This window comes from Macaca thibetana, chromosome 10 (assembly GCF_024542745.1).
Source record: "Macaca thibetana thibetana isolate TM-01 chromosome 10, ASM2454274v1, whole genome shotgun sequence".
In the NCBI taxonomy this organism is placed as follows: Eukaryota; Metazoa; Chordata; class Mammalia; order Primates; family Cercopithecidae; genus Macaca; species Macaca thibetana.
In genome coordinates, this window is record NC_065587.1 from 94,424,934 (window position 1) to 94,447,333 (window position 22,400).

The window sequence follows — 22,400 nt, forward strand, 5'->3', positions numbered from 1 at the left end:
TGGCCTCAGGCAGGACAAGCTCACTCAGAGCAGTACATGGGTAGCTGGGGCCTGTTCATGACAGGCAAAGCCAAGCTGGTTCAAAGAGCAACCTGCCACCTTGGCAAGGGTGTGCATGTAGCAGTTGGACCAGTCACCAACCTCACCCACTGAAGGAAGCAGGGATGGTCAGGTTCCCACAGCCTGAGTGCCTGCCACCTGATGGCTGCTGGAGCAGAGGCCTAAGGAAAAGCCAATGGCACTGAGGCCCTACCTCTAGGATAGAAGAAATGATGTACCCTGAATGGCAGCGAGTGAGGTTGGTGTGCTGGTCCACCGGCTCCTGGCACACCCTTGCAGATTTGGCTCATTGCTCTTTGATCCAGCTTCACCTTGCCAGGTATGCACAAGCCTCAGTGCAACAACTGTGCTGCAAATGGAGCCAGACAGAGGAAATGAGCAGCAGGCTCAGTGGCAGGGTGTGTGCTTGCTTTAGGGCTCCAGTCCATGTCTCAGGGCTTGTATGGCACTGTGGGCTTCTTGGTTGCCTCCACAAGCCATCTTGAGGAGGACTTTATGTTTTAAAATGCAATTCAAATTAGCATAAAACATTTACAGCCTAGGGAAAGGCTTATGGCATTAGAATCCTTATTTATATGATTGTTTTGTGTTTTTTTGAGATATGGTCTTTGTCTCTCATCCAGGCAGAAGTGCAGTAATTTTGTCATAATTCACCACTGCCATGAACTCTGAGTCCAATCCATCCTTTTGCCTTGGTCTCCCAAGTAGTTGGAGCTGCAAGCATAAGGCACCATGCCTGGCTAGTTTTTTAAATGCAGGGTTTTTTTTGTTGTTGTTGTTGTTGTTGTTGTTGTTGAGAGTATGGTATCACTATGTTGCTCTGGCTGGTCTCAAATTCCCGGCCTCACGTCATCTTTCTGCCACAGCCTCCTAAAGTGCTGGGATTACAGGCATGAGCCACCATGCCTAGCATAGAGTAGTACATTATTTTCAAAGTCTTATTCTAAGATCCATTTGTTGACTTTGGCCTAAATAACTCAATATAATACCTCTGAGACTTTTTTTTTTTTGACAAATTTTGGGGCATGATGATGAGAGAAGGGGGTTTGAAACTTTCTAATAAGAGTTAACTTGGAGCCATTTAGGGAGGAACAAACACAAATTATCAGAAAAATAAAAGAAAGATCAAGTGCAGAAGTTCTGTGGCAAAGACGATAGTAAAGAATATATGATTGTTACTCATGGTGGCTTTTACTTTGTTCTTGAATTTCTGAGTAACTTAAGGGTTAACATTTAAAGAATGTATGTTATAGATAACATTTTATTGCAAGTAAATGTATTTCAAAATTTGTTACTGGTTTTGTATGAGATTATTCTCAGCCTCCTTCATTATCAAGCTGTATTATTTTATTAATGTAGTTTGATGATCTTACAACACAGCTGGGAGCTGTATCTTCAAAATATGTCTATTTGACTAAATAAAATCAAGTTATTCAATGGGAGTTACTATCTATGAAAAAAGTACAATAGGAATATAAAAAATTTGAGGAGGATAAAATATGTTGGAAGAAGAAATATTAAATCTTAAGATCCTTATGGAAAGATCACACAGGTGAAGACAAATTGGTGATGTACAAAATTATAAATTGGATCTAGAAGAAAGGGCAATGCAGGCAATAGAAAAATGAGTAGAAATCCCTTTACAGGTTAGTTTATAAAATCAAGTAAGTTTATTTATAATGTGCTTCCATTTATTTCACTGCAAATTATATTTTGGATATATATATATATTTCCTCTGCCTCTCTTATAGCAATTTGCCTTGTAGAATTCTAGCAAAAAGGTGGCATCTATTTTTACTTTCAAATATTTAAATTTCCATCATTATAACAAAATTGATTTTTCAGAGTAATGATTCTCACTGTGGAGTCATTTGATTGATAAGACCCATTGGCATAAGATTACATCCTCTGACTACAAAAATCCTGGAAGAAAATCTAGGAAATATGCTTCTGGACATTGCACTTCGCAATGAATTTGTGGGTAAGTACTCAAAAGCAATTGCCAGAAAAATGAAAACTGACAAGTGTGATTTAATTAAACTAAATAGCTTCTTCTGCACAGCATGAGAAACTATCAAGGGATTGAACAGACAGCCTACAGAATGGAAAAAAATATGTACACACTATGCACCTGTAATCCCAGCTACTCAGGAGTCTGAGGCAGGCGAATCATTGGAACCTGGGAGGCAGAGGTTGTAGTGAGCTGAGATCATGCCATTGCACTCCAGGTCGAGACTGCATCTCAAAAATAAATAAATAAATAAAATCAAATAAATAAAAGCTAGAAGTTCTATGAAAACATTAATGCACATATAATCTTTTAAAAATGTTCATTGTTTCTCTAGAGATTTCAATACCTATTCTAGCTTATTACAGTAACCTATAGTTTGTATTATATCAACTATGGTATAAAAACCTTAAATTGTATATTTCTGTTTCCTCCCTCCTTTACACTATTTATGTCATGCATTATAGTCTCACATATTATGAATTCCATGATGTGAAGTTACTCTTTTTAAAAAAAAAAATTTAGACAATCCATGATCTTTAGAGCAATGTAAAATAATTGGGCTACATATCTTTATATCTTCCCTGGCACTCTTTATTTCTTTGTGTAGTTTCAACATTCATCTGCTTCCATATTCCTTTTGCCTCAAGAAATCGTTTTGACATTTATTTTAGTGCAGACCTGTTATCAAGGGACTCTTCCAGTGTTAATCTGAAAATACCTTCATTTCATTGTTATTTTAGTTATATAATTAATGGATATAAGATTGGTGACTGACTTTTTTTCAGTTATTTAAAAATTTTGTATCATTGGTTTGTGACTTGTAGAGTTGCTGACAAGCAGTTCACTATAATGTTTGTTTCTGTTTATCTCTGTACACAATGTTCCTATTTTTCTGTGACTGAATTCAAGATTTCTGCTAATCGTTGGTTTTCATCAGTTAGACTAGTGTGATTATTCTAGCATTCTTTAAATTTTTTATTAATCTTTCTTGGAGCTTTTTGAGGTTACTTGTGGTCCTCAGTCACCTTTTTCAAATTTTTCTTCTCTCTCACTCTGTTTTTAATCTCCTTCTGGAATTCCAATTAATTGTATTTTAGTTAATTTCATATTACCAAAGAATTCTTGGACTCACCGGAGTATTTTATTTGCTTGGTTCATTGGTTTATTTTGTTTTTCTCTTTCCTCCCTTTGTGCTGCCATTCAAATAATTTGTGTTGGCCTAATATAAAATTTACTGCTTCTTTCTTAACTCTGATGACCAGTCTGCTAATCAGCTTGCAGATGTAATTCTTCATCTCTGTTCTCAAGCTTTCACTTATTTCTAGCTTTTGCCTTTTACTGTTCCCATCTCTGCTGAAATTCCTCATTTTTCCATGCATGTCTTTTTTTTAAACTAGATCCTTTAACATTTTGATCATTATTATTTTAAATTACTTGCATTTAGTTCCAACATCTGAATTATCTCTGAATTTGATTCTGTTGACTTTTTATCTTTTGAAAATATTATAACTCATAACTCAAATTTCTAACTTGCTTTTATGTGTCTCCCAATTTCTAAAAGATGCAAGTCATCAGATGTACAAAAACAGTAGCTCATGAGATAATTACTTATGTCAAGATTGTTTTATGTTTCTGTTTCATTTTGGTTTGTGTCATGCTATTAGTGTGGGCAGGAACAAAGGCTGGTTTGCCATACCATGTGCCTTGTGTGGGGCCTTAGGCTCTGCAGTGCATATGCCAATGCTCCTGTTCCACAGTTACCTTCCGGTAGTCCTTACCACCTATGTCACAGAGAGGGTCTCTCTCCACTTTCTTGTTCCTCTCTAACTGTAGAACATCATTTCTTGTGTGTGTGACTAAGCAGAAAGTTCAGGTTGGGGGCAGAGGGATGATTCATGTTATTTTGGAGCCAGTTTCATCATTGGACTCTCAGAGAAGGGATATTTTTAGCACTTTGCGACTCTTGTTCCAGTGGGAGTCAAACTATCACTTATCTGTGTTGGTTTTTAAGGAAGAAATAATACCTTGCCTCCTCCCACCTCAGTGGAAGAAAACCTTTGATTTATATCATTGAAAGTTTTCAAACCCACAATAAGGGCAAACTCTTTTCTTTCTCCTTCCATAGGAACAATGCACCTTTGTCTGTGGTCGCTGGATGGAGATTTTCCAACCCTTTACCACAGTAGCACGACTCTGCATTAGTGCAAAATCCTGGACCCCGAAACAATCCTTGTTCCTTTCCTGATGGGGAAGTATTTTTCCTCCATCCATCCCCCAGAAGCAGTGATCCTTTGCCTGGTCTCAGGTGGGGTGGAGTAGGGTGTGAGAGGTTTCTTAACCTTCTCTGAAAGCTGATGTGTTTCGTTTCTTCTTATCTCCCAGAAACAGTAGACTTTTGCATGGCTTGGTGGACCCAGATGCTTTTTTGCCACAGCAAATTAAGGGTTTTGATTCTTAGGAGAGAAGCAAATGTTAATGTAGTCAATTTTTTTCTTATTTACTTTTTGCTTTGTTTTCTTATTTCAGTCATGATGAGTTGAATATGCTCATGATTTTCCAGTTAAGCTGCTTGCAACTCTAAAATTTTATGAGTCCCCCTTTGGCCTTTCTGCACTAAATCAAATGCAGATAATCATCACTTGTGTGAATAAAGTGTTTTTATTGAGAACAGAATTGTTCATATACACACGAATGTGGATATTATCTACTTAGCACAAAATGTCATTGTTTCAAAATGTAAAATCTGCTTTAGGCTGAACAAAGAATGGTTCTTGAAACTATTTTCCCTTTGTGATCAATTCAAAAAACCCAGTGCTTTCTATCTCATGGGTAGATTATTAAAATAATTACATACTGATCTTCATTTTATGTTCTCTCTCTTCAAGATATTTCCTTCAAAACTACTTTGACTGATTAGTCTCTTTTGGATTACGTTAGACTCTGTATTTTCTTCACAAGCTCATCAGGGTAAATCCTGCCTTTACATTTGTTATAAAAATTCTCTTTTTTTTTTTTTTCAAATCATATTTGAGCTGAAAGCTCTCCACCAAATGTCTCCTATGCCACAAAGCCTTATTTTACTGATCTCTCCTGTCCTCCTTGCTCAAGCTCATTTAGGAATTGTTTTAATGAAAATATTCAAGCAGTACTTTTTAAAAAAAAGTATGAACATATAGTATTTTCAATTTGAACACAAAATACTGCTCTACTTGAAAACAAGTTTTAGAAACAATTAAATATTTCTAGAAAGAGAATCAACAGTGTCATAAATATCATAATTTAATTTTCCTGTTTGTACTAAAACATTAGCAAATATTTACTGAGAAATTGCTATCTGCCTGAAAGTATAATGCTTTTGATACACGTTATATCATAAAAACTAGGTACTATTATTAGTAGTATTTTAAGAGTAAAAATATCGAGTCTTAGAGATGTTAAGCAATGTGCACAAATAGCATAGGGAAAGTTGGAGTTCTGAAATTCTGACTATGCTGTATGTATGATAGGAGAATCAATTCTTGTCAAATGTAACTGTCAAGTCATTGTGGGGATTCGGAGGTCTCTGATTGCTAGGGTCAGTACACTTAAATCATGTCCCAACTTAGTTAAATCTATTTCATTAAAGCAAAATTCCATGTATAATTTCACAAAGATTATTGGCACCAAGAACATTATTTTTCGTTCCTTCTTTCTTTTCTTTCTCCTTCCTTCCTTCCTTCCTTCCTTCCTTCCTTCCTTCCTTCCTTCCTCCCTCCCTCCCTCCCTCCCTTCCTTCATTCCTTCCTTCCCTCCCTCCTTCCTTCCTGCTTTCTTGCTTTCTTTCTCTTGTTCTTTTGTTCTCTTTCTCTTTCTTTCTTTGAGACAGGGTCTCAATCTGTTGCCCAAGCTGGAGTGCAGTGGCACAATCATGGTGCACTGCAGCCCCAGCTTCCCCAGGCTTACATGATCCTCCCACCTCATCCTCCTGAGTATCTGGGACTACAGGAAAGCCACCACACCTGGCTTTTTTTTTTTTTTTTTTCAAGATTGGGTTTCACCATACTGCTGAACCTGGTCTGCAACTCCTCAGCTCAAACAATCCACCTGCCTTTGCCTCCCAAAGTATTGGGATTCCAGATGTAAGCCACATGCCTGGCAAATAATATTATTCAATAAGTTCAATTTAACTATTAGATTTTGGACAATGAGAGATAGAATTTTCTATATCATAATTCATCTTGTGTTCTTATTTGAAGTAATATATAAGGATTTCAATTCAACTCAAATATATTTATTAGCAAATTAAATTTCTTTTTCAGGATTCCAAACTTTTGTTCAAGACATAAATGCTAAATGATGTCACTAATTTTAATTAGATTAACAAAAAGGTATTCTGGTGTTTAATAACAGTGACAGAATGGGCTATTGATTTTATTTTCTTTCCCTTTGTCTCTTTCCCCTTTTTAAAATATTTTACTTTTTAGGCTCTTTGGAATCCTGTAGATAGAGTTTTGAGAATTAAGCAAAAACAGTTCACAGAAACTGCCAACCCTAGGATGAAATATATTGTTACTGTACTTTGGGATTAAAATAAGGAACTACAGTTTACGGAACTTTTATACTGATACAGAGACACTAAAAAGGGAAAGAGTTGGGATGAGAAGTTCTGCCATGCAATCAAGAATCTCAGCCACTCATTTCTGTAGGAGCTGCAGGAGCTCCCTGTAAAGAGAGGTTAGGGAGAGTGTAGCTTCAGAGTTCCTCCATTTTTCCCAGAGGTTCCCCTAAAAGGTTATGACACTTTATAAGAATGCTTTACTTGTGAAAAACAAATATCAAAGTCTTCTTGTAAATTATATTTAAGGACAAATCTTCATTCCATGTTTAATTTATTTAGCTTACTCTGTAGCTAATATTTCATGCTGAAAACATTTTAAATGCTGTAAATGTAGATAATATAATTTATGGATCATTAATGCTTCTTTAGTAGTTCAGAGAAAACTTCAAAAGAAATGGCCCCAGAATAAGCTTCTTGATTTGTAAAATTCCATGTCATTGACTTGGTTTGTATAGCATCTCAAAATATAATATAGACATCTCAGATAATATATTTGAGATATCAAATTCCTCTTAGAAAAGAATAGTACTTAACTAGATAGGAATAACAGGTCGCCATTATTTGAATTGTCTCCTATTAATTTTTGTTTTGTTTTGCTACTCATGTTTTATTTATGGGGGATAAATATAACTTCCGCTGTTTTCAGAATTATTGTATGCAGTTAGTATGAGAATGCAATTTAAGTTTCCTTGATGCATTTTCACACTTCTATTACTAGAAATAAGAATACGGTAATATTGGCAAAGAAAAGTGACCATTCAATAAAATTTTTCCAGTAAATCTGATTTAAAATAAACATTGCCTATGGCTTTCTTACATCAATATTGTTATGTCCTAGACTACTTTATCTGAAATTAAGGCTTTGAAATTCTAATTATGTGCAAATGTGTAAAATATCATCACCTAAAGCTATATAACATGTTCTATTTCTATACTGTGATTGCAGGTTTATAATTCTGGAAAGATATACAGAACATAAGATTTACCTTTTTAATCACTTTAAGTGCACGATTTTGTGGCATTAAGTATATTTGCGCTGTTGTGCAACAGTCACCACCATAGACCTCCAAAACTTGTCTTCTTCTCCAACTAAAACTCAGTACTCATTGAACACCAACTTCCCATTCCTCTCCCTCCCCCTCCCCATAGCAATCACCATTCTACTTTCTGTCTCTACAAATTTCACTAAGTAACTCACAGACATGGCATGATATAGAATGTTTGAATTTCTCGAACTGGCTTATTTCACTTGGCATATCTTCAAGTTTCATCTATTTCATAGCATGTTCAGAATATATTTTAAGGCTGAATATTATGATGTTGCCGTATATACCACATTTTTTTAACTACTCATCCATCAATATTCACATGGGCTGCTCCCTCCCTTTGATTATTGTGGATAATATTGCTCATGGACACGCTGCGCAAACATCTGTTTGGTCCCTGCGCTTATTTATTTTGGATATGGATTTGCATTTTAATACAAAGGAGAAATTACACAGCTTTTTTAAAGTGTCCAAATGAAAAGGAGCACAACATCAGTAAAATATTAGAAAGTAGATTAGGGAAAAAGTAGGGAGAGAATTGAACCAAAATTTAATAAGCAGTGTAAGAGAGTTTCAAGAGGAGGGAAAAAATTGACAACATAAACATAGAATTAAATAGCGAAAGGTCGATATTTAGAAAATTGTCACATGCACCCATATGTCGCCTGTGAGCTGATATTTACATTATTGTTTTATTCCAGGTTTCCAAAAGTAAGTGCAATGTGAGAGTTTCATGATGCTTAATAACTGAAACATGATACATATTTTCATGTATTGTCCTTGAGAGCAGGCTGGTGGTAATTAGTGCAATTTTAAATTATGATATGATAGTGGAGTCAATCTGCCAAACTGAAAAAAAATGTATGTATACAATATGTATATGTTTCTCAAAACCCCGTTGTATCATACAATTAAATTATGATTTAAAGCTACCTGACAATTACCAGAGGAAAAAATAAAACATTTACATTAATATTACCATAATTTTGATATTATTGCAAATATCAAAGCGTGTAGTACTTAGGGATAAACCTTCAAAACAGAGAAACATTTGAAAACTACGAAACTACAAAATATTGTTAAAATAAATAAGAGACCTCAGTCAATGGAATGTATGAGTCATAAATCTCAATACGGTTAAAATGTCTACTCCTCCCACATTGATCTATAACAATTCCAATCAAATTACAACTGTATTCCTTATTTTAGAAATTGGGAAACTAAAATTCTGAAATGTATGTCAATGGGTAGAGGACCTATAAAGGCAAATTACTTTGAAACAATTACTTTGAAACCAGGTGCTGCTGGAGAATTAACAGCACCTGGTTTCAAGACTTATCAAGTTACAGTACTTAAGATGATGTAGTGCAAATATAGATATACACATGTATATCAGCTTTCAGCTAATTTTTAATAAAGTTCTTAGAGCATTCATGGACATAACATTTTCAACAAATGCTTCTGAAACAATTAGATATCCCAGTGTGTATCTGCATGTGTGTGTGTGTGTATTTGTGTGTGTGTGTGTGTGTGTGTGTGTGTGTGTGTAGCTCAGTACTTCACACCTGAGAGGTATGAGCGTGCATTACCAAGGGGGAACTGAGAAGCTTTGAGAGTATTGGATATGCTCACTGAACTCTTCATGGTGATTGTTTAATGGGCACATGTATATATCAAATTCATCTCATTACACTTTAAATATTGGTAGTGTGTTTTATGTTCATTAGACATGAATAAAGCTGTAAATGTTATCAAAATATTAACTTACTATGCTTCTATTCATTTTACTCTCTCTCTCCACAGACCTTCAGATAGAAAATGCAGTTGAAAGATATTTCATAAAGGAAGAAAAGAAGTATGAATACAGGTGAGAGATAGTACTCAGATTTTTTTTTTTTCAGTGCAATCCTGGTCTTTTGTGACTAGCAATATTTTTATGTGCAGAAGTAGTAGAAAAGAGAAATGTTTTGTACAGTAGAGAAACGCATAATTTCTGTGCCATGGAAGAGATAACTCACAAAGATGACAGCTTCTGACTATGTTGGATACTAACCAGTATTGTAACTAACCAACGATCTGACCTTAACATTGGCTGTAAAGCTACTTTAATGTTCCTTGCAATGATTTGAACCTATTACTGGAACCCTCATTGCTTACTGAGTTGAATAACACTGTTGAAACGTGTTTATCTTATATTTGCACTAGAGTCATAATTTTACTTCTTAGAAAATTAAAATTAAACAACACTTGAAATTATATATTTTTAATGTTTCAACTGTGATATCACTCCACATGCATCTTTAAATTCTTATTTGATAAAGGATAGCAAATACAGAAAGAATTCTTGTGATAATAGAGAACACAGAACTGTTGAAAGGTGTTGAAGTTGAGCTGGAGAGAGTCACCAAAGCTGGCGCGAAGCTGGCAAGGTCGGAGAGTTTCCTGCCTGGGCACAGCTTGAGCTCGCCCCAGTGCCTCCACCAGTGGCAGAAACTGCAGACCCAGCTGGGCCCTGAGGCCTCCGCCCCATCCTCCCACCAGCCAGGAGCTGTGCTGAGGTCGCAGATAGGCGACACTGGAGGGGCGCGCCTGAGGGAAGGCGGCCCATGTTCGGGACAGCAGCAGGACACCAGGGTCCAGGGACCCACCTCCCGCTGCGGGAACCCCAAGCCTTGCCTGGCGCCCCTCGCTTGGTCTGCCTGGCCTCCAGAGGCCGGCGTGTGTCCTGGTCATGAGGATGCACAGCAGGTGGCCGGGAGTCCCCCTCCACCATGGCCTAGGCTCTGCCAGCCATCACGCCTGGTTCGCGGACCGCAGCCTCCCTGCCTCTGATCCCGCCAGGCCGGGACCTGTCCTCCTCCTGGGCGACCAGCCGGGGGAATGCACACTGCCCGGTGGCCTGCACAGCCCCTGACCGCCCATCCCCTCTGGCGCCTCCGCCCCAGGCCAGGACCTTCCTGTAGCACAGAACCCACCTTCCTTCCCGCCGCAGAGCTGCTCCGCTTCCGCCACCCACAGGGAAAAACTCAGATCTCCAAACAAACAGAAATCCGCGTGTGACTCCTCTGGTTGGATACTGCCAGTCCCCACATTTACTTCCAGGAGTTTTCTTGGCAGAAGGTGTCCCATGTTTGATGTTTCACCAGCAGTGAGGCTGAAAAGTGACAGCAATAGAGAAACACATCAGGCTTTCCGCAACAAAGATGACCTTCCCTTCTTCAAATCTCAGCAATCTCCAAGTTCCACAAAGGACTCAGGACAAGATGACTGAGCTGGAGTACTCGGCCCAGGAAATGCAGGCCCAGAGCAGGTCACCTCCTTAGGGCAGGCCCAGGCTTGTCCTGGCTGCCCGGGTGCTTTTCTCCTCACTCCCACCCAATGCAGGGGACCCCACAAACTCAGTTGTAGGGGCTCCCTGCACCTCCCTCCACAGGAACCACCTCCTGCCCGCCAAGCTGGGGCCTTCTGGGGCGTCCTGGGCTGAGAGGGCAAGGTGCCAGCTCTGCATGCTGAGGAAGGAACACCGCTACACTGTTACCTTGGCACACTGCCACACGAAGACACAACCACATGGGCACACTGCCACATGGCCACATGGACAAACACACACACAGACACATGGAGATATCACCATACGGACACACAGACACACCACCACACTGTCACATGTACAGTCACACGGAGACATTACGACACGGACACACTGCCACACTGTCACATGGACGGACAGACCATGTGCACGGAGAAGTCACCACACGGGCACAGCACCACACTGTCACACGGACACAGACACACGGAGACATCACCATAAGGACACACGACCACACTACCACAGGGACACACAGACACACAGAGACATTACCACACTGTCACAGGGACACACCATCACTCTCACACGAACAGACACACTGCCACATGGACACTGCCACACACACAGACACACCGCCACACTGTGACATGGACACACCTCCACACTGTCAGACACCACCACACAGACACTGCCACATGGACACAAGGACACACAGACACATTGTCACACGGATACATAAACACACTGTCACACGGAGACATCACCACGCAGATATATGAACACACCACGACATGGACACAGCACCACACAGACACTCTGCCACACGGACACACCACCACACAGAAATGCGGACACACTGCCACACAGACACACCACCACGCTGCCACATGGACACACCACCACATCGTTGCCACACTTTCATGTGTCACCTGGCTGTGTGGGCCCCATGACTCTGGGCTCTAATAGAGAAATTACTTAGGCAGATAGTGAAGGCAAAAGAATTTCCATCTCCTGTGTCATTGCTTTGGCAGTGGAAACGCGCGTGGCCTCTAAAGTGTGGGTCCCAAGGTCATGAGGGCCTGTGAGGTGGAGGGCCAGGTCTCTCTTTCCAGTCTGGAATGGAGGCAGGAAGGAGGGAGCGGGGAGCCTCATGTCTGCACGTCCTCCCGGCAGCAGGCCCCTGAGGACTTTTATCCTCCTGAGCCACGGGGGTCCATCAGAGGTGTCTAAAGCACCGGGTGGGGCAGGGAGACCCTTATAGGCCTTAGGAGCTCTGGCCAATTAGTGGTCAGTGAAACGCAGAGGTGAACACCATAGAACCACAGGTCCAGGAGAATTTTCGCAAAAGCTCTGAGGATGCTCTTTTTTGTTCTCCCACTGCAAAATTCTTTTAAAAAGGAAAAAATCCAGCAACGTGCGGGGAAAGTCAATACTGAGCGTCAGCGCGGGATGCTGTGGCTGAGGTGATCCCGGTGTCCTGGCCGAAAGTGGCTTCGGGGACCGCATCTCCGTGCACCATGGCAGCAAACGCCATCGGTTTGTGGGCGGATGGCGTCCCTGCGGCCATACTCGCTCCTGAGCGGGGAAGGACAGACAAGACCGGGGACCTCTGGGTGTTCCTGGTGTCCGCCAGCTTGATGCCCTTACTCCTCCTTGAAGTCCCAGATTTGCAGAAGCACCTGGTTCCTGATGGAGGCCTTGGGCCTCTTGGTCCTGGCTTACCAGGCAGCAGCGCCAGCCGTTCTCGGCCCCGCCTCCTTCCATCAGACCAAAGACTTTCTGAAACTGCCCTTCTTGGGGCCTGGAGGCAGCATCCTGGGCCTCCCTGGGGCCTGCGCGCTGGCAGCAGCTCCAGGTTGAGGTCGCCTTCGGTCCACAGCGCGGGGCGCTGGAGGTCCCTGAGCCCAGCGTGGGGAGTCCAATCCACAGGTGCCGGTCCCCGGGTGCCTGCCGCAGTCTCAAAACACCTGGAGGTGACATCCAGGAGCGCCACCGCGCCACCAGCAGGGAGACACAGGGCGAGGCGAACCCCTTAAGGCGGCCGAGGAAGAAGCAGAAGGCCAGGAAGGCTCCCCAGAGCTGATGTGATCTCAGGCCGCGCGCCCTGACCGAGTTCCTGGTCTCTGGCAGGTCTTGCCAAAGACGGTCTGGGCTTTCTGGGCGACGTCCAGCATGAGCTGGAGCTTCTGGAAGGCGGTCAAATGGCCGTTTGGAGATTCCACGGCTTCGGATCCCTACTGCAGGATGCTCCACTGTGTCCGCAAGCCTCTGTTGTTTTGCTGCGGAGTAACCTCGGAATGACTAGAAATAAGAACACTGGGGTGACCCAGTCCTGCCCCAGGAATTTCTGCACATGGTCAAGGCAAAGGCAGGCGCGCAGACTGAGTGTCCAGTCGGCTTGGTGAGAGTTCTTTATGGTTTAGTGAGAGACTTGGTCCCACGCTTGTGTCCTCTCATGTTTTCAGTTAACCTGAGGTCCCTCAGGGGCTCCTCTATCTCCACCCTGTTCTCTCGGGCTGAAGCACAAAGTCCCCCATTTTCTCCTCAAAGGGCTCACAGAGCCACTTCTGCAGGCAGGAGGACAGCGCCTGGGCTCAGTGGCTGACCTGGGAAGCCACATCTGAAGGAACTGCTGGGTGACTACGGCCATAAGTCAATCAAAGTAGACTTTCCCTGGCTTGCTGCGCTATATCGATTTTGTTTTGGTGGAAGAAGGGAGGTCCTAGGAAATGTGCCCAATGCAGATGCTGACAAGAGTGATGACATGAAAAAGATTACCCGGAAGGAAAACAAGAGCTATTTTCTAAACATCTGAAATCTGTGTAGGCTTTTGGAAAAGTGAAACTAGATTCAAAGCACAATGATATAATTCTGACAATTTCCACTGACACAGAACTCAATCTGAATTCCTCTAAGGATTATAAGGAAAATGGCGCTCCAAGAGGCACATATAAGATCACTCAGCTGCTGTGAAATAGGCTTACAGGCAACATGGAGTGTCAATTATCCACTATTTAAAGTCAGTGATACAGATTGGACTACTATCTCTATGGCTCATAAAGTCTTCTTTAAAGGACTGACAGATGATTTATCTCATATGCAGACTATGATTCTCAGCAGTTAACAGCGCAACTTGATAATATCAATTGCTTGAGAAAATCAGATAATTGCTTGAGAAAATTAGGACATTTCTTGAGGAAATTAGGTAATTAAAGAAATTACTTTTTTTTAAGAATAGTGTAATAGCTTGGCAAGTAGACTTTAAAATAGGTTGGTAATATTTTACAGGCTACTTTTTAAAAAGTAGCAATATAACATGATTAACTATGAAAAATAATGTTGGAAACAATTCAATTTTCTATCACAGGTAATTTCACAAATATAGAAATACCATCTCAATAATTAGAAGAAGTAGCAGCAATTTCTGTCATTTTCATGCAAGTTTCTCCTAGTCCATTTATTTGGTTTTAAATAGTGTTTTTAAAATTTGTTTTTAGACAGGGCTAATAATAAATAATAGAATATATTTTACAACGGTTGAAGGTAACAAAAGGTAGGTGCCATTTAAAAAATTGTAGTTGATTGTTTAAAAATATTGTGGGTACATAGTATGTGTATGTATCTGTGGGGTCCATGAGATGTTTGGATATGGCCTGCAATGTGAAATAAGCACATCATGGGGAATGGGGTATCCCTCCCCTCAAGCATTTATCCTTCAAGTTATAAAATATTCAATTACAGTCTTAGTTATTTCAAAATGTACAATTAAATTTTTATTGAATAGAGTCAACCTATTGTGCTATCTTAATAGGTCTTATTAACTCTCTATTTTTATACCCATTGACCATCCCCCCCTTCCTACCAACAGCCCCAACTACCCTTCCAAGCCTCTGATAACCATCCTTATACTCTCTATGTTCATGAGTCTGTTCTGATTTTAGATTCCACAAATAAGTGAGAACATGTGACATTTGTCTTTCTGTGCCTGGCTTATTTCACTTAACATAATGATCTATAATGTTCCATCAATGGTACTGAGAATGACTGGAACTTATTCTTTGTTATGACTGAATAGTCCTCCATTGTATATATGTACTACATTTTCTTTATCCATTCCTCTGTTGATGGGCGCTAAGGTTTCTTCCAAATTTTAGCTTTGTAATCAGTGCTGCAACAAATATGGGAGTGCAGATATGTATTTGACATACTGATTACCTTTAGTTTTGGTATTCACCCAACAGTGGGATTGCTAGATCATATGGTAGCTCAACTTTTAGTTTATTGAGAAACCTCCAAACTGTTCACCTCAGTGGTTTTACAAACTTACATTCCCAGCAGCAGTGGACAAGGGCTCCCTTTTCTCTGCATCCTTGCTAGCATTTGTTATTTCCTGTCTTTTGCGTGCAAGTCATTTAAACTGTGGTGAGATGATATCTCATTGTAGTTTTGATTTGCATTTCTCTGATGATCAGTGATACAGAGCTCCGTTTCTTATACTTGTTTGCCATTTGTAGGTCTTCTTTTGAGAAATATCTGTTCAAATCTTTTGCACCTTTTTTAAAATCAGGTTATTAGATTGTTTCTTAAAAAGTTGTTGGAGCTTTTCATATATTCTGATTGTTAATCCCTTGTCAGAAGAGTAGTTTGCAAATATTTTCTCCCATTCTGTGGATTGTCTCTTAATTTTGTTGATTGTATCATTTTCTGTGCAGAAGCTTTTTAACTTAGTGTGATCCATTTGTCCATTTTTGTTTTGATTGCCTGTGCTTGTGGGGTATTGCTCAAGATATTTTTGCCCAGACCAATGTCCTGGAGATTTTCCTCAAACTTTTTTTGTACTAGTTTTATTGTTGGAGTTTTAATCAACTTTGATTTTACTTTCATATATTATGAGAGATACTAGTCTGTTTTCATTCCTCCTCATATGGATATCCAGTTTTTTCAACACCATTTACCACCAGTGTATGTTCTTGGCACCTTTGTCAAAAATGAGTTCACTGTAGCTATGTAGATTTGTTACTGGGTTCTCTATTCTGTTCCATTGATCTATGGGTCTGTTTTTATGCCAGTACCATATTCTTTTGGTTACTATAATTCTGTAGGATAATATGAAGTCAGATAATATAATTCCTCCAGCTTTATTTATTTATTTATTTATTTTTGCTTAGGATAGTGTTATTTCTTATACTGAAAGCATTCTATGTTATTTATTATTAGTCTACTTTTATAGTTTTACAATGCTATCCTCTTTTACAAAGCTATGATCAACTCAAGGTGTCCAGATCAGGGTTAATTGTAGCTATTTGCAAAAGTAGCAATATTCTGGCTGGGCATGGTGGCTTATGCCTGTAATCCCAGCTCTTTGGGAGGCCCAGGTGGGCAGATCACATGAGGTCATGGGTTCAAGACTGGCCTAGCCAACGTGGTGAAACACTGTCTCTAATAAAAACACAAAAATTAGTTGAGGATGATGGCAGATGCCTGTAATCCCAGCTGCTCAGGAGGCTGAGGCAGGAAAATTGCTTGAACCCGGGAGGTGGAGATTGCAGTGAGCCCAGAATGTGCCATTGCATTCTAGCCTGGGTAACCAAGCGAGACTTCATCAAAAAACAAACAAACAAAGGAGCAATATTCTGTGTAATTGTTGACAGCTTAATTCACTATTATGTGGATCAGAGAGCAGAGGATTCTGAATGCATGAACATATCTTTAACATTTCAATACATTACTCATAGTTACTAATGAACTAAAGAGAAACCAAGAAATTATGGTAATAGGTATATTGACTTGGAGAAATGTAGACATAAAAGAACAGTAAGATGAGAAATGTGTGCACACAGTCTGTAAGGGCATGCAAGAATAAAAATAGGGGAGAAAACACGAGAGTTTTCAACAGATTTCTGGTCATGTAAGTCAATTTGTATCAGTTAATTTTTAAAAGGTTTATTTACATGCAATAAACTGCACATACTTCAATTGTACCTTTTGATTATTCTTGGTATTTGTAGCTCTATAAAACCAACAACATATTCAAATAAAAAGCATATCCATTACCTTTATTTGTGTTTTTCTACTCACTTTCTTGTATTTTTCTACTCACTTTTGCCTGCCTATCCCCATCCCATCCACAGGCAACCACTGATCCACCTGCAGTCCCTGTGAGTTTTTATTTCCAAATACATGAAATCATAGGGTGGGTATACTTTTTCATCACTCAGCATCACTATTTTGGAGATTTATTCATGTTGCTACATCTATCAATTGTTCTGTTCTTACTAGGGAGTATTATTTCATTATATACATATACCATAGTAAGTTTATCAGTCACAAATTCACCTGTCTATGGACATTTGGACTGTTTTCAGGTTTTGGCTGTTGCAAGTAAAGCTGCTATGAAGATTCATGTAAAATCCATTGAGTGGGCATATGCGTTAGGTTTTCATCTCCACTGGAAGTGGAATAGATAGATATATGGCTATCATGTCTGTAACACGAAAACACAAAGCCTGACAAAACCCATTTCTAAAGTGGAAACTCCACCAGAGAACCTTGACTCCAGCCTGGCTTTTGAGACTATCTCCTATGTCTGGTGCAATGACTGGTCCTGGGGTAGTCACATGACTCAAGGAGGACCATGTTTAAACTTTTGAGTTTTCATCGAGATTAATATGCATTTGTTGAAAGAGAAGCCCCTTTGCCTCCTCCCCCAGCTGCAAATGCTTTCAGGGATCACATCATGCTGGAGCATGTGGTTACAGTGTTTCCTAAACTTTGCAGGGAAAAATTGTTCAAACAGTTAAAAATGGAGCAAATACAAAGAGAAAAACAGTCCAGAAATATCAAATAAAAAAGAAAGGGCCTCCATAAAATCATTTGAACTTATGATTAATTCATTAGTCATAAAACCAGTTTAGTACAAAGAATCATCCCCTCCAGCACCCTTTATTCCTTCACCAGGTTTAAGGTACATTTTTTAACTTGCAAACAAAAGATTTGTCATTAACTTAGACACCAAAATCCCTTGTCTCCAAGGGCAATCATTCAATTCTGTCCCTTTCATTGTTAGAATAATATGTTCACTTTATTCTGCATACACCTCTCCTTTACCCTTGTTTCCCTATTCTATTAAAGTTATTTCCAGACATTTATTTCATTTTATATCAAAGAAACTGTATACATGTTCTTAATCTTACAAAAAATTATGAGTAATTTTTTGCCTCATATTCGATTTTAAACTACCCAAGAAGCATTATTTTCTCATTTAGTATTTTAACTTTTCTAACCCAGGACTTTTATAGTAGATATTATGTCTTTTTCTAAATGCTCTGCTTCAATTTACTTTTTAAATCCAATTTTTAAAAAGTGTATGTTTTAAATATTTGCATCCTGCAGCTCAGGCCTAAATATCCCTTGATAACAAATATTGTCTTTTTTTCTGTATATTTTTCACATATTTCAATTGTGAGGTATATTGCCACAATAAAAGTTTTTGTCAACGTAACAGAACACATAGGCAAAATATTGTTTCCAAGTGATTGGTGATGTGGTGCTTTCAGTCTAGTGACAATCCCTTGAAGTAATCATCATTCCTACATCTAATGAAATATGAAATAAATATTTCACTTTGTTTCTAACATTCAGCCTACAAATATATAGCCTGTCACATACAGCCTGTAACACCAACATATAAAAATTAAAGCATTTCCTTCTGCACTCCCACTGCTTCACTTGACTAGCCTTAAAATATAATAACAATAATAAAAAATAAAAGCAAAACTGTTCCTTAACTTATGTTTGAAATTTAGTGGATAGACTATCATAAAAGCCCTTATATGTATGGAGGGCCTCTGTAAAATATAGACTCTTAAGAGAAAAGTAGACATATATGATAGTTAAATTAAAAACACAATTATATGTAGTACCATCACAAATGCACCAGGACTTGTTTTAGAATGCATGATGTAATTGACTAAACCATTTAGGGCTAGACCTCTGAAACAAAAGGCATTCACACTTTGCGATTCTGGGGGACAATATTATTCAAAATAGAAAGTTCAGAATTTCCTACTTCAAGTCCAATACAATTTTATTAAACTTTGCCACTTTCTCTAATGTTTGTTCCACGGAAGGATGGGTTAAATTAAATGCTGTATATGGCAGCATTAATCATTTATGCAGTTCCAATTGACACATTTGAAAACCTGCCTCAAGAGATCTGGTTTGTTTTCTAGCCATGCCACATGAAGATGGCTTGCAAACATCCAAATAGAGTGAATATAATAAAACAAAAGCCTGACTACTGCATATGGAAATCCATAATTGTCTTTGTGTGAAAGTCAAGATAAGTTCAGTGGGCTTCCTAGGAGCCACAAGTCTTTTGCTCAAGAAGTCCCTAGTATCCTTGACAAACTTAGAGAGGTCTAATGCTTTCATCCAATCTTCTTTTTTCCTCTCCTTCACTGGGTTAGAATTGTATCATGCTCTGAAGACTCACCCAAACTTTTCTTCCAACCTCTTCATTTGCCCTCATAGGTATTTCTTCTAATACATTTTGGCAGATTTTTGAAATTCTTCCTTAGCAATTGCTTCTTGCAGGATCTGAAGTAATCCATTTTAGGACAATGTTTTTCCTATTTAAGGAGAGATGGACTTGATTAGCTTTTAACAGGTAAGATATTACCAGAAAGTTTGGCATTTTCAATTCTAATATTTAATTCAACAAACTTAAAGCATAGCAAGGAATCAAAAGCCTGAGATTTTTTATTCAATCTTTTTAACTTGCTTATACCATAGAAACTTGCAGTTGTTTGATATGTGTGGTGGTTATTAATGAGTGTCTACTTGATAGGATTGAAAAATGCAAATTATTGTTCCTGGATGTATCTGTGAGGATGTCACTAAAGGAGGCTAACATTTGAGTCAGTGGACTAGGGGAGGCAGAACCACCCTCTATCTGGCATAAAGCGGGCAGAAGAAGCTGGAAGAACCAGGCTTGCTGAGTCTTCCAGCCTTCATCTTTCTCACCTCCTGGATGCTTCCTGCCCTTGAATATTGGACTCCATATTCTTCAGCTTTCGGACTCTGGGACTTGCGCCAGTGGTTTCCCTGCGGCCACAGACTGAAGGCTGCACTATTGGCTTCCCTACTTCTGAGGTTTTGGGACTCAGACTGGCTTCCTTCCTCTTCAGCTTGCAGATGGCCTATTGTGGGACTTCACCTTGTGACTGTGTGAGTCATACTCCTTAATAAACTCTTTTTTGCATATACATCTTTCCTATTAGTCCTGTCCCTCTAAAGTACCCTAATACAGCATGTTTTTATATTCCTAATAGAAAATAGAAGATAACTATAGCTTATGAAATCCCAAGTTTGGGGGCATCATCTCTGGCAATCATTTTCTGTATAGAAAATAAAGCTCATAGTCAGGTTTGCTGGAAGAACAGTGACCTAGTATAATCCTGAAACTTGACTGTGAATAAACTTTATGTATTCATTTCTTATTGCTGCTGTAACAAATTACCACATACCTAGTGGCTTAAGAAAACAGGCTGGACATAATGGCTCACGCTTGTAATCCCAGCACTTTAGGGGGTTAAGGCAGGAGAATCACTGGAGTCTATAAGTTTTAGACCAGCCTTGGGAAACATAGTGAGACCCTGACTCTAGAAAATATTAAAAATAAGCCAGCTGCAGCAGGCAGCTGATGTCAGGGTATCACTTGAATGCAGGCGGTTGAAGCTGTAGCGAGCTGTGATTGTGCTGCTGTGCTCCAGCCTGGACAACCGAGTGAGACTCTGTCTCAGGGAAAAATTAATCCACATATTTATTACCTCCCTGTTGTTGAGGTCAGAAGTACAACATCAGTCTTGTTGGGCTACAATCAAGGTGCGTGCATCGTTGATTCTTTCTGTAATCTCTGCCCGGGGAATGTGTTCCCTTGCCTTTTCCACCTTCTGGAGGCTGCTTGCATTCTTGGGCTAGAGACCCCTTCCTCTCCTCACTCCACTCAGATTATCCAGGATACTCACCATCCCAAGATCCTCAATTTCATCACGTAGGCAAAGTCCTTTTGCTATGTAAAGTAATATATTAACCAGTTCTGGTTCAACCTTCCTGAAAACAGGAAGAGAAACATGGGATAATAGAAACAATTGCCCAGACATAAGAAGCAGTTTATAAGTAACTGTTATTCTGATTCAGAAATCTGGAACTCTCCTGTAAAATCTGTTAATGAGGCTGAGACCATACAAGAAAAAGGGAGCTGCCCTTGATCTTTGAAAAAGAATTGTTTATGAAGTGAAAGGGCAAGTGAAAGCTGAGGAAAAAAATTAGCAAGCTCAAAATTAATCTAGACATAATATATTTATATTCATACTATCCTCAATTTGTTCCAATGATTGTGCTATAAAATCTTTCTGTTTATTTTTTCTGTCTAATAAGAGGAAAAAATTTGGTAGCAAGCATGCCTTCTTTTATAGTCAAAAGTGAGAGTCCCTGAAGAATTTACTTTTTCCAGATTATATACGACAAGCATGAATTCATAATGTTTTTCTCATCTATTTACTTTAATAAAAATATCTCAGTGTGATGTTCAAGGAAAGGCTGCAAATCTTATATAAAGATATGTCTTTTTAACTAATATCATAAAACTAAAATAAATTTAGATAATTAATTGCCTTGAAAATTGTAATAACAAATAAAATAGAACCTATGCCTAAAGAAATGGAGACGGGAATTGTTCAGGTTGATTTTTCTGTTGTCGCTGTTATGTTTAGTCTGTTAATATTTCCCAAGTAAACTTTTTACAAAAGAGAAAAATTCTGAATAGAACCTAAGTTTGTGTTATAATTGACAGTAAAATAATGATTAAAAATTGCCTTAAATATATCAAATAAATGCTTGTTATTCTGAGAAAAATATGCGATATCAGTTGAGGGTTAATTAAAAATGCTGTAGTTAAGGCCGGGAATGTATTCAGAATGATTAACTTTTAATTCCAATTTTCTATAAAACATACATATTGTAAATGCATACATTTTTCTTCAACCATAAAATCAAAGCTGTAATTATGTATTAGGTAGTTTCAAACCAATCACTGATAATTATAGTGCATGATAAGAAATTTGCAAAAGAAAATATTTTAAATATATTGCCATTATCAGAAAAATTGGTATATTAGAGTTGTAACAGTTTTTAGATCTCAAATTATAAATCATACTTATTTAAATTATATTATATGAACATTACATTTACACACACACACACATATGTGTATATATTTAACTATATAATTCCAATACCTACTTATAACACTTTCTCATTAAACCAAATAAAGTGGCCTGGACTAAGGCATTAAAACCATTTTCATATATGTAT

The 22,400-nt window shown here is 38.8% G+C and overlaps 2 long non-coding RNA genes across 5 annotated transcripts in view; one reads left to right on the forward strand and one right to left on the reverse strand.

Moving 5' to 3' along the window:
* The window catches only part of LOC126964020 (uncharacterized), a 58,385-nt gene that overhangs the window by 4,072 nt on the left and 31,913 nt on the right, over nucleotides 1-22,400 (forward strand). For 3 of the 4 annotated variants that reach the window (XR_007729297.1, XR_007729300.1, XR_007729298.1), the window contains exons 2-3: nucleotides 160-2,041; nucleotides 9,518-9,581. This is a non-coding gene — a long non-coding RNA (uncharacterized LOC126964020). Of the gene's footprint in view, nucleotides 1-159; nucleotides 2,042-9,517; nucleotides 9,582-14,521; nucleotides 18,162-22,400 lie in introns of those variants that run through there. The other variant, XR_007729299.1, reaches the window with a different exon arrangement.
* On the reverse strand, nucleotides 1,945-20,938 carry LOC126964022 (uncharacterized). Its single transcript, XR_007729305.1, has 3 exons — nucleotides 20,855-20,938; nucleotides 19,519-19,654; nucleotides 1,945-2,295 (listed from the first exon to the last, which is right to left on the reverse strand). It is a non-coding gene; the product is annotated as an uncharacterized LOC126964022 (long non-coding RNA).